The sequence below is a fragment of the Cetorhinus maximus genome, chromosome 2, assembly GCF_964194155.1.
Source record: "Cetorhinus maximus chromosome 2, sCetMax3.hap1.1, whole genome shotgun sequence".
NCBI lineage: Eukaryota > Metazoa > Chordata > Chondrichthyes > Lamniformes > Cetorhinidae > Cetorhinus > Cetorhinus maximus.
In genome coordinates this window covers 151,036,766-151,049,698 of record NC_135880.1, presented here as the reverse complement: position 1 = coordinate 151,049,698, position 12,933 = coordinate 151,036,766, and the positions used below count along the sequence as shown (strand labels likewise).

The 12,933-nt window shown below is 40.2% G+C and overlaps 1 protein-coding gene across 4 annotated transcripts in view; it reads left to right on the top strand.

The window, feature by feature from the left end:
- The window catches only part of LOC144698702 (adhesion G protein-coupled receptor L3-like), an 891,299-nt gene that overhangs the window by 803,644 nt on the left and 74,722 nt on the right, over positions 1–12,933 (top strand). The gene's annotated exons all lie outside the window — the stretch shown is intronic.

The window sequence follows — 12,933 nt, the reverse complement described above, 5'->3', positions numbered from 1 at the left end:
CGTGCGTCAAACTTTATCGCGCCCCCACCCAGCGAAATAGCGTGATGACGCACGGTGAAGTCAGAACACTCACCCGACATCACCGCGCATCATTTTACGCACTGATGTACGGGGCCCGCCCCCCCACATGTCAAGCAGAAAACTCTGCCCCATGTTCCAAAAAGATGCAATCATTGTGCCTCTTCATTTAGTCTGATTTTATTGATAGTCATATGGATTTGATTGAATGTTGTTTCCTCTGGGAGCCAATATTTATTGAGTCATTGCTGTAACCAAAATGTAACCTATTGAGTATGGATGCCTGGGGCACAGGATTGAAAATTATTCTTTGATTAATAATTGGACAGGATCTGTAATCCAGTTGAGAGAATAGAACGCACTCTGCTTTAATGCAACGAACATAACGACATTGAAAGTTACACTGAGATGTTTCAGGAATGCAAGCTGTGTTTTCTTTGTAAAGTATTATTCCTTGTCTCTCAAATATATCCAGTTCATTTTGTTCTTCTCACAATCTCTGTCAAATGATAGAAGTGTGTCAAGTGTTATAGTGGACACCTGCTGCATTTTCACAATAATCACTGTTGCTAGTTGAGAATTAGAGCCCACCTTTTAGATGAACACGACATTGAAAAGTGAAATGAGCCTGTCCTATCAAGCTTTTGGGCCATCTGCTTGCTTTCACCCTGTGTTTTATTTGTTGCGTTTTCAGTTTTGTGTTCAATTTAAAATAAATAAATAATTTATCGGGGCTTTTCAGAGCAAATTTAACACTCATAGCCTTTTCGCACTTATCAATCAACAATAATCCTGGCTTTTTGTTCAATAGAAGCTTTCATCAACAAAGAGCAATATGGCAGTTCAATACCTGAAAATTTATAAAACTGTAAAAGCTTCTCTTGTGAAAAAAAACATTTTTGAATCTAAATTATTGTAGGTGCTTAGCAAACTTGTTTGCAGGGAAACAATTTGCTTTGACTGGGTTTATATTTGTTTGAGTGCTTATAAAATTCCTATACTTCATTTCTCTGTTTGTTTTTCCTTTTACCATGAGATGTTCCATGGATGAGAGTTAGCTCCTATTAGTCTGAAGTGATAGATACATAGACTTGGTAAGATAGTTATCTGCTTATAGGGGGTTTGAATTTTATTTAGAAGAGGTTGCTTTTAGGGCTGTTTACTTTTAATCAAAATGTTGAAAGGCTAGTGATGTGGTGAAATGTCAGTTAAATTTATTAAATGCAATACTGTATTGTGAATGCAGAAAAACAATGGATTATTTACTGCATGTAGTATACCCATATTGTGGCTCTGTGACTGGCATTATGGGGATAGCAAATTTGGATGACCTTGCTTGAAATGGCTGCTTTTTATACTTGTGATCTTGTTTGAATTCCCACATTTATAATGGTGAGCATCAATAATTTATCTTAAATTTTGTTGATGCTTTTAAATGTTAATAAGTGCAGATTGGTTTAAAGCTTCTTAATTAAATTAATCAATTTTCATACTTCATAATTTTCAGCTTTCAATCCAACTTCTCGCCAGTGTGCATTGCAGCAAAACACATCAGTTCTATGCAATTCCATTGCTCTGAATATTATCTTTGTTTAATTTTTAAGTTGTATATAAGTAATAGATGTAGTTTTGAACTGGATTGTTTTTAAACCAGCAAAATTAATATCTGCACAGAAGTAATGGGCTTTGAAAATTATTTACCGATAAAGTCAGTCAATGTTTCTCCAAGTTGACTTTTTTTTTCTCTGATGGTCCAGTTTTTTTGCACCATTTTAATTTTACGCTGTTCATTAATGTGTATCTCTATTCATGGGAATCAATATGAACGATTCTGTTCTATTTTGTGTTTTTCTCTGCTTGTTTCAGCTATCGATTTTACGATGGCTCCGTTAATGTGGAATGGCAAGGGTAAGAGTTGGTATCTTCTTGAAGAGGGTTGAAATGACAGTCATCAGTATTTAAATAATCTCATTGATTTGTGATTACCAGCTATATTGGTTCTCCATGATCTTACAGAGAAACTATTTAGAGAGATTAATGATAGCTCAAACACCATTAACAAAAGCCTTAAGCATCTGCTGAGCAAGTCACCTTGCAGTCTCCTGGTAGAAGTCGCCAACTCTTAATCGATTTATAAAATTATAGAGCCACTATGGTACAGAAGGAGACCATTCAGCCCATTTTAGAAATCTGTAGAACAATCCAGTCAATCCCATTCCCCCGATTTGTTCCCGTAGCCCTGCTAGTTTATTTCCATCAAGTGCCTACTTATTGCGGGGGGTGGGTGGTGTGGTGTAGTGGTCATGTCACTGGACTAATAATCCAGAGGAACAAGCTAATGTTCTGAGGGCAAGGGTTCAAATCCCACCATGGCAGTTGATGGAATTTAAATTCAATTAATGATCTGGAATATAAAAGTTAGTCTTAGTAATGGTGACCATGAAACCATTGGTGATTGTTGCAAAATCCCATTTAGTTCACTAATGTCCTTTAGGGAAGGAAATCTGTTGTCATTACCTGGTCTGGTGTACATGTGACTCCAGACCCACAACAATGTGGTTGACTATAAATTGCCCTCTGAAATGGTGTGGCAAGCCACTCAGTTTAAGGGCAATTTGGGATGGGCAACTAATGCTGGCCTTGTCAGCGATGCCCACACCCCATGAAAGAATAAATTAAATTACTTTCCTTTTGAAATCATCGATTATCTCTGCATCAACTGCCCTCATAGGCAATGAGTTCCAGGTCATTACCATTCACTGCATAAAAAATGTTCTCCATCACCTACCCCCTGTGTCTCTTGCCCAAAATCATAATTCTGTGTCCTCTAGTGCTTGTACCATCAGCTACTAGGACAAATTTTCTTTGTCAGCCTTATCTAAACCTGTCATAATCTTGTACATCTCTATTAGATCTTCCCTCAACCTCCTTTGCTCCAAGGAGAACAAACCCAGTTCTCCAACCTAACCTTGTAGTTAAAGTCCCTTATCCCTAGAACCAGTCTGTTAAATCTCCTCTCAAGAACCTTCATATTTTTCCTGAAGTGTGGTGACCAGAACTGGACACAATGTTTATGGCCTAACCAGAGCTTTACTTCCGTGCATTTCTACTCAATACCACTTTAATGATCCCCAAGATCCCATATGCTTTGCTAGCTTCTCTCTCAAAATGATGATTTTAAGATTGATGCACATGAACCCCCAAATCCCTCTCCCTGGCACGCTCTTTCAAACTGTACCATTAAGTTTATGTTGCCTCTCCCTATTCCTTCAGCCAGCATGTATCACCTGTATTAAATTTCATCTATCACATGCCTGCTCATTCTGCTAGCTTATCTATGTCCTGTGTAGTTGATTGGTATCAACCTCACTGTTTGCCAATTCTGCAAGATTGATATCATTGGCAAATTTTGAAATTTTACTCTGCATTCCAACATCAGAGAATTTGTACAGCACAGAACGAGGCCATTCGGCCCATCATGTCTGTGCCAGCTCTCCAAATAAAAAATTCACGAGTGCCATGCCTCTGTCTTCTCCCCGTAACCCTGCGCATTCTTCCTTTTCAGATAACAGTCTAATTCCCTTTTGAAACCCTCGATTGAATCTGCCTCCACCACAATCTCAGACAGCGCATTCCAGACTCTAACCACTCGCTACGTGAAAAAGATTTTACTCACGTCATCATTGCTACTTTTGCCAACTATCTTAACTCTGTGCCATCTCATTCTCGATCCTTCCAGAAGTGGGAACAATTTTTCCCTATCTACTCCATGCAGGCCCCTCAGGATTTTGAGTACTTCTATCAATTCCCCTCACAACCTTCTCTTCTCCAAGGAAAATAGCCCCAACTTCTCCAATCTATCTTCATAACTGAAGTTCCTCATCCCTGAAAGTATTCTGCATTCTGCAGAAAATCATTTTCTGCACTCTCTTCAATGCGTCCATCTTCCCTAAAGTGAAGTGCCCAAAACTGGACGGAATGCTCCAGCTGAGGCCAAACTTAGTGTCTTATGCAAGTTCAACATAACCTTCTTGCTCTTGTCTTCTATACCCATATTAATAAAGCTTAGGATACTATATGCTTTAATTAACTGCTCTCTCAACCAGACCTGCACATATACACCCAGGTCCGTCTTCTCCTGCACCCCCTTTCGAATCGTACCCTTTATTTTATATTCTCTTGTTCTTCTGACCAAAATGAATCACTTCACACTTCTTCGCATTGAACTTCATCGGCCAATTGGCCATCCATTCCACCAACTTATCCATGTTCTTTTGAAGTTCTACACTATCCTGCATATGGTTCACAATGCTTCCAAGTTTCATATCATCCGCAAATTTTGAAATTGTGCCCTGTACACCAAAGCCTATGTCGTTAATATATATCAGGAAAAGCAAGGGTCCCAACACTGACCCTGGGGAACTCCGCAACAAACCTTCCTCCAATGAGAAAAGCATCCATTAACCACTACTTTCGGTTTCTTGTCACTCAGCCAATTTCAAATCCATGTTGCTATAACTTTGCTCACAGGTCTGTTGTGCGGCATTACATCAAGTGCCTTTTTGGAAGTCCGTGTGCACCACATCAACAGCATTAACCTCATCAATGCTCTTATTTTTTTCAAAAAGCTCCAAGTTATTTAAAGAAAATTTGCCCTTATCAACTCCAGGCTGACTTTCCTTCATTAATCCACAATTGCCCAGGTGACTATTAATTTTGTCCCAAATTACTGTTTGAATTTAATGAGTCGTGAAACAAGTTTGCGATCGTCCACTGTGCCCATCAATGGCAGACCACATTTCCTGCCTTCCGAAATTGGGAATGTAATTTTAATGCATTTGCATCTCATCATCATGCCTGCCTGCCGGAATCATTCCCCGACGCTGCATCATCCGGGCACACGCAGACGTGTTTCACAACTGAACTTAAGCGACATACACCTGGTGAGCTGCACTTCACTTGGGATTCCAAGGTTTGTTTGCCCATCTTGTTTCGGCCAGCACTCAGTCACCAACGCCAGACTCCGCAGGCAGCACCACATCATCTTTAGGAGGGCTCACGGGCAGGTCTCCACGCACTAGATCAGCCGTTAGTGGGGGCTGGCTTTTCTACAGCTGCAGAGCTATGGCTTGCTTGGAGAGGGAGGAAAAGCGGCCTCAGGCAAGGGCTGTGCTGGGGAAGGAAGGTATCCCAGGGTTCGTGTGGGGGCACATGTTGACCTGTGCAAGTGGCCTCAAGAGGTTGAGGGCTGAGGAGGCAGTCTCCAGAGGAGATGAGGTCAGATGGAGATGTGAGGGGGTGTGTGAGAGAGAGTGAGTGGTGATGTCCCTTGAGCGGGCAGTGTGTGAAATGCCAGTGAATATGTGATGGGCTTGTGAGTGTGTGAATTTAGAGTGATGAGATGGTTGCCTTACCCTGACGGCACAGATGAGATCATTCATCCTCTTTCTACACCGGATGGCCAACCTCTTCTGTGCAGCATTGGCACTGACCACCATTGCTACCACCTCCCAAGAAGGAGTGGTGACACTGATGGGCCTCCTGCGGCCAGAGTAGGGGTAGAGGACATCGCGGTGGCCATCTACGGCATCCAAAAGGTGTTCCAGGGATGCACCAGAAAAACATTGGGCTGCAGCCTTCTTGCCTTTTGGGGCCAAGACTTCTATGCAGGAGTCCTGGGCTGCAAGCATTGACAGCTGTGCACACAGCTGCAGTGCAAATATGGTGCCCAGCGTGAGGAAGCACAAGGTGATGGCATGACGGGTGAATCAGATGAAACCTACCAGAGAAAGGGCATGTTTCCCATGACTGCATAAATAATGAGGCGGGAAGGTGATGACATGGTGCAAAAACCTGCCATTGCGACTGGCGGGTAAATCATTGTTTTACACGCCCGCTACCGCACGTAGTGCAATTCTGGGACAATTCTATTCCATAGCTTGTATTTGCTGCCCTTAAGCCAACTTTTATCCAAGCTGGCGTGGATCCTCCTATTCCATGAGCCCCAATTTGTTCACCAGCCTTTTATATGGTACTTTGTCAAACACTTTCTTAAACTCCATATAGACAACATCCATTACACTTCCTTCAATAACCTTCTTTGTTTCTTCATCAAAAAAGAAATTCAGTTAGTGAAGCACATCTAGCCTTTACAACCCATGCTGGCTCTCCTTGAATTAACTCAAGCTTCCCCAACTGCCTGTTTTTCTTCTCTGATTATTGTTTCTAAAACCTTACCCACCACTGATACTAAACTGGCTAGCCTGTAGTTTCTAGGAATGTCCTTACACCCTTTCTTGAACAAGGGTGTCACTTTTACCACACTGCAATCCTCTGGCACCTCCCCCACACCTTCAACTCCCAGCCCCCCCAGTGCACAACCCCAAGACAATGTATAAAAATGGTTGTTATCTAGCTTCAATTATAAAAAAAAATACATTAGAGTTTTTATGAAATGGTTTACCACGTAAGTTATTCTCAGGGAGGAATCAAGCAGCTACTGCCAATCCTGGCAATCAAACCAGCAGTTATCGGGCACACCAGCCTAAGAATCCTTGGCGGAGTCATCAATTTCCTGCTCTGGATGTGTTGTACCACAGCACATGCACTTTTTTTTAGTAAAAATCACATTTTTTGCTGCATTTGGAATGCATATTTGAAGCTTCAAATCCCTTATTGAATTGATCAATAACCCTGGAATGTTTCTATATGCATCATAATACACAGTGTCAGGACAAGTTGAGGATTTACAATATTGACATGATCCTGACTAATAAAACTATAATAGACTGTGAGAGTGTCTCTTTACTATTGAACACTTTGTAAACCTAGGTACCTTTATTTATGCACTGTGCCACAGTATTGCTTTACCCTCTAGTAGCTGATTGGCTGAATATCACTGAAACTTAGTCACAAAAAGGTACTTTATTATGTCCAGCCATTATTCTATGAATGTATTGCAAAAGGACATTCTTCCAAGTCACCAAACAAAGAAGGGGATTAATCTTTCAATTCCTTGTAACAGTAATTGATATGTTCAAAGTAACTGGTGCGTAAAAGATGTCATTCCAACCCTAGTTCAGAGTTTATAGTTAGTGCGCTGTTCATTTTGTCAATATAGCAGAGTTTCCTTTGTTCTGATGTAAATTGGCTTTCTTCCTCACAGCTAGAATGTACAACTGCACACCGATGCTGCTTGATCCATTCCTCCTTCTCATCCCTTGCAACATAGTTGAAAAGCAGCTACTGCTGCATCAACTAAAGCTCCTTTTGTTAACTGGTTGAGGGTGTTTTAATTCTGAAAACCTATCTAAAGATGAAAACTGTTTTACATATGCTGCCTAAAACCATTAGATGTCTAACAAATCATTAATGTTGCGTGGCAGCATTTCTGTTCATTGATGACTTCTTTATATTTTAGTTAATCTAATGCATACTTTTTAAATGTACCCTTTTCTTTTGTACCTCCCCCCCCCCCCCCCCGCCCCATGTCCTGCACCACCAAAAAGTGTGCTACTTTTCAATGCGGGCTGCAGTAGCACACTCTCTCTCAACTTGATGCACTAATGCATCTGTCATATACCTTGCCTAAAGTGACTTTAATGCACCATGCACTGTTGTTACAAGGCCAGCATATTGTTTTGGTGCTACAACTGGGGAAAAATGATCTTTTAATGCTTATGATGCACTTCATTCAATGCTTCAAATTGCTTACAGATTATAATCGGAGTGGTACCTTTGTGTTAGCTCAACATGCTCTCTCCAGCCAATAGTTTAATTTTGGAAGGAAAGCTGTATTTATGCCACTCAGTGCTTTTCAAGTGGTCACAGTATCAAAATTTGACAGTTATCTTATGCCTGGCTTGGATTAGACATACTGAGAATTAGCTTAAAAATCTTCCCTGTTCTAATAACAGTAAAGCAAATATTTTACTTTTTATAATCAAAGATCCATAAAGATTGGTTCCATTCCATCTCTAAACCAATAAAATCTATAATTGGATAATGTTGGTTCTTCTGATTTTATCCCCAAATTGCATTAGATGTAATTGCAGCAGCCCTGTTTAATTATTTTGTCATACATGTCAAATTCCCCTATAATTTAAAACAAAATGAAAGTACATTTCAAGCTTCAGAAATTTGATTTATTTCGAGGGAGCCGTGAAGTATTTCTTACCAGAAAATTGTCAGTCACGTTTGATTGTTTAATGTGCGACATGTTGAAGATGGCAAATGCTTTATTTTGTCCTTTTGTAGCATGTTACATGCTTATCACTGGCTCCACCCTTCCTACAGAGATGGTTGTTTCTGGTCTCATTGTACAATCAACTTGACAGCTTTTGTTTTAACAACAATTTGCAATCTATTAACCCTTTTATCACTTTTGGCTAATATCACACTGGGCCAAGATGTGCTTTTTGTTTACAAAGCACCATTATTGCTAGTCTGACATTCAGCTGACGTGAGAAATGAGCTATTTGACTTCCTAGGGAATCTGGTTTCCTAACCTGATTTTGTTCAGTCTATTTTGATGAATTATGGGGCTGAGCATGAAAAAAACATCAAAATTTCACTTTATTTCAAAACAAAAAGCATACCAGTTAAAGCAACTTTACCGATCCTCTCAACATAACCAATCTTTTCACTATTACTAATGCCATAGTAATAATGAGGAGATATTTGTAACAACGCTTGACAGGTTGGGTTGCACTACATATATTCTCTCCATAGTTCCTTTGTTGGCCATAGTTTCTCTTGTTTCTTTTTATTAATTCTCAGGATATGGGCGTCGGTGGCAAAGCTAGCACTTGTTGGCCAACCACTGATTCCCTGAGAAGATAGTAATCTTGATGTGATTTGGTTGAGTGGATTAGTAGACCACTTTGGAGGACAGTTAAGAGTTAACCACATTTAGTGTGGTTATATACGCTAGACTGGGTAAGAGAGGCTGGTTTCCTTCCCTAACAACAATACATTGCATTTACATAGCACCTTTAAAATAATAAAACATTGTTTTATTCTTCATGAAATATCGTTGGCAAAGCCCACATTTATTGCCCATACCTAATTGCCCTAAAGAATGTGGTGAGCCGCCACCTTGAACCGTTTCAGTCTATCTGGTATAGGTACACCCACAGTGCTCTTAGGAGGGGAGTCCCAGGATTTTGACCCAGCGACAGTGAGGGAATGGTGATATATTTTCACTAAGGATGGTGAGTAGCTTGGACGGGATCTTGCAGGCGGTGGTGTTCGCATGTGCCTGCTTCTTGTCCTTCTAGAGGCCGTGGGTTTGGGAGGTGCTGTGGAAGGAGACTTGGTGAGTTGCTGCAGTGCATCTTGTACATGGTATGCACTGCTGCCACTGTGCATCAATGGTGGAATGAGTGAATGTTTAAGGTGGTGAATGAGGTGCTGATCAAGCGGCTGCTTTATCCTGGATAGTGTCAGGTTTCTTGAGTGTTTTTGGATCTGCAGTCACTCAGGCAAGTGGAGCGAATTCCATCACACTCCTGACTTCTGCCTTGTAGATGGTGGACAGGCTTTGGGCAATCAGGAGGTGTATTACTCTCTGCAGCATTCCCAGCTTCTGGCCTGTCCTTATAGCCACAGTATTTATATGGCTAGTCCAGTTCAGTTTCTAGTCAATGGTAACCACCAGGTTTTAAGGAGCGCCTTAAAGGAGGAAAGTGAAGTGGATAGGTTTAGGGAGGGAATTCCAGAGCTTAGATTCTAGGCAACTAAATCGCACCAAAGGTGGAGCAATTAAAATCAGAGATGCTGAAGAGTTGGAATTAGAGGCGTGCAGATATCCCAGAGGGTTGTGGGACTGCAGGAGATGAGAGAGAATGGGAGGGGAGTGGGGTTTGTGACGGGGACCTAAGACAATGGCTTCCATCTTCCTGATGTTTAATTGAGTGAAATTTCTCCTCGCCCAGTGCTGAATCTTGGATAAGCAGTCTGATAATTTCGAGACTGTGAAGGGCTCGAGAAGTGGTGGTGAGGTGGGACTCTGTGTTATCAGCATTCCTGTGGAACCTGAGGTTGTATTTTCGGATGATGTTGATGAGGCACAGCATATAGATGAGAAATAGAAGTGGAACAAGGATAAATTATTGGAGCACACCAGAGGTGCAGGAATGGGAAAAGAAGCCATTGATGGAGATTCTCCGGTTAGAGAGATAACAAGGGAACCAGGCGAGTGCAGTCCCACCAAGCTGGACAATGGTGTGATCAACTGTGTCAAAAGCTGTAGAGAGGTCGAGAAGGACAAGGAGGGATATTTTACCTTTTTCACAGTCACAGCATGTGATTTAACTAGGCACATTAATGAACCAATTGTGTTTCATGACAATCCAAGAGCGTTGTTGTCAGTTTTACTTCTACCAGCTTTTCATTTACTGCATATGACTGTTTTACTGTTCTTCAGTCACTGATTCACATAGTTTCTCCCTGCCGAACCTGTCATTGCTGCTTCTTCATGCTGAAGAAAATTTAACAGTGTGTGTTAGAACATTGTGACCAATTAGAATAGTTTATTTTGATCAAAGCTCAGGTAGTGGTGAATAAGGTCCAAGATGCAACTAGCTAAATAAAAATTATTCGTGAAGTTCAAGTATAGCACACTGCAGTTGTTGTACCTTCTCAATCTCCCCTTGTAGAATCATGTAAACCAGTGGACGGAAATTCAGTCTGACAGACCACAATGTGAACACTCTTTCCATGGCCTTAATCATATCTTATAACAGCCAGTAAAGTGGTTAGTCTTATATGTTAGAATGGTTTTATGGGCTCCCACAGCCCATTGATGGGGTAGGGGGCAGTTTATCACACCCGTCAGAGAGAGCATCACACAGAATTTGGAGCTCGAGTCATTGATTGCAGTGGGATTTAAACCCTCCATCGTCTCACTCGGCAGCTCTGCTAACAATTAAACAATGTCCTTAACTGGCAGTAGTTAAATCATGAAAACACCAAAGCTGAAAGAGAGATCGGATGAGTTTGTATATTGGAATAAGATTATTAAATCTTATTGCTTGAAATGCTTTGAAATATCTCAGTCTCATAATCCATTTTCAAGCCTGCCCACAGTATTTTTCCTTTGGGGTAGCTAATGGGAAACTCAGTAAAATGCTGCTGATTGTATTCTTCACTAAACTAACAGTGGAGAGGAGCTGCTTCTTGATACTGTGTGCCAATTTGCTTGGGTGGTGTGGAGCAGTTTGAAAGAGTTTTGTTCTGATTATTCAGTTTCCTTTTTTTTAATATTATTTGCAGCTGAAACCATTATTTTCTAATGTTGGTGTTTTTGTCTTTGCATCCATGCATTCTTTAGCTATGAGGATAACAGGCCCTTCATCAAGTAAGAATGATCTGAATGGCTTACAAACGTCATGTTGTGTGGCCTTTTGAGATGTACTGAAACTTGGCCCCATCTGTAATATTTTTCTTCATTGTAGCTTTTGTCATTTGCGTAGAGTCGGAAGAGCAAACTGTGTAGAGAGCTAGTAAATTTATTTAGATATTCATGTTTGCTGAGCTGCTTAGCAACCCAGGATTGATACAGCTAAGTTGCTTTCCAACATATTCATAAGACCTTAAGCTTTAGTCAAGAAATGGATTATTAAGGATGTACTGCAAACCTATTTTAAAAATACGGTGCATTAGGGAGTCAGATTCAATACCTTTTAAGGATCTGTCAGGTTAATGCCTACACTTCAACAAGGCAAGAAAGGATCAACAGTTTAGAGTTTCCTAACTCGCTTTGATATTTCTTAATGTAGACCTGGATATAGTTTCATTATAAAACTAGTAAGGCCTGCTGAGCTTCTTGTAATTAATTCAGAGCTTGATGCTAAGCAATAAATTATTTAAAATCTTTGTTAAAATCCTACGTTGTGTTTGGGTATAGCTCAGAAATGCATTTGCTGTGCTTATCACATTGCATAATTAAATCACAATGAAGAAGATGCATTTAAGGTAAATATGTACTTTTCTGAGCAGTAATTGAATGTGAAAAACTGAAAGCTTACAAAATCAATTGCATTTGCAATTTTTTCAACCTACGTCGAGACACTAGAAGCAATGATATTCTCAAAGCAAGAGGCTAGTTTTCTCAAAATGTGCAGCTTGTGGAAGAAACAGCAATGTTCCAGAGAATGCTGACTGGATTAATAATTTCCGTTTGTTCTTCTGGTGAAAAGTCTTCTCCTTTGTTATCATTCCCATTCCATGGCAGGAATGATCTTTACTCTCCATTGCTGGGACATTTTTTCTTTCACTGCTGACAAGAGAACAACCTGCATATATATCTTCTCTTATTTTGTTTTGTTTTGTCATGTTTTTTCTGTCTTGTATTTCTGGGATGAGTGGTTGAGGGTGGGGGGTGGGGATGATGCTGCAGTTGCGGGTGCTGAAGGAAGGAAGAGAAACGTGTTTCCTGATGGCATTGCTGCAATTTACAAACTCTGATCTAAATTCATGGAACCATGTTTGACTGATGGTTTCATTACCTGAAAGCTACTCTTAAAAAGCGATTCTTCTACTACAAATGATGTTACTAAGTTTTACTGTGCTTCCTGGATTTATTGCTGCCATTTTGTTTTAGATCCATAACACACACAATCAGAGATGTAAAAACTTCTGTTCTTTCTTCAAGTTTTATACAATTATGTAAGGAAACAATAATATTGCTTTGGATCAGCAACTATACATTGAGCAATTGTGAGTCATGGTTAAATGATCCATATACAACTAAACATTAACGCTGGGAAGGATGTAAAATATGCCAGGCCATGAAATGTAATTTGAAAATTTTCTTTATAAATGGGGCTCCAAGGAATAGAATTTTAAAAAACTTGATGAGAGTAGGCATTTCTTAGAAAAGAAAATGTGCAACCATGTTGAATGACTTTTTTT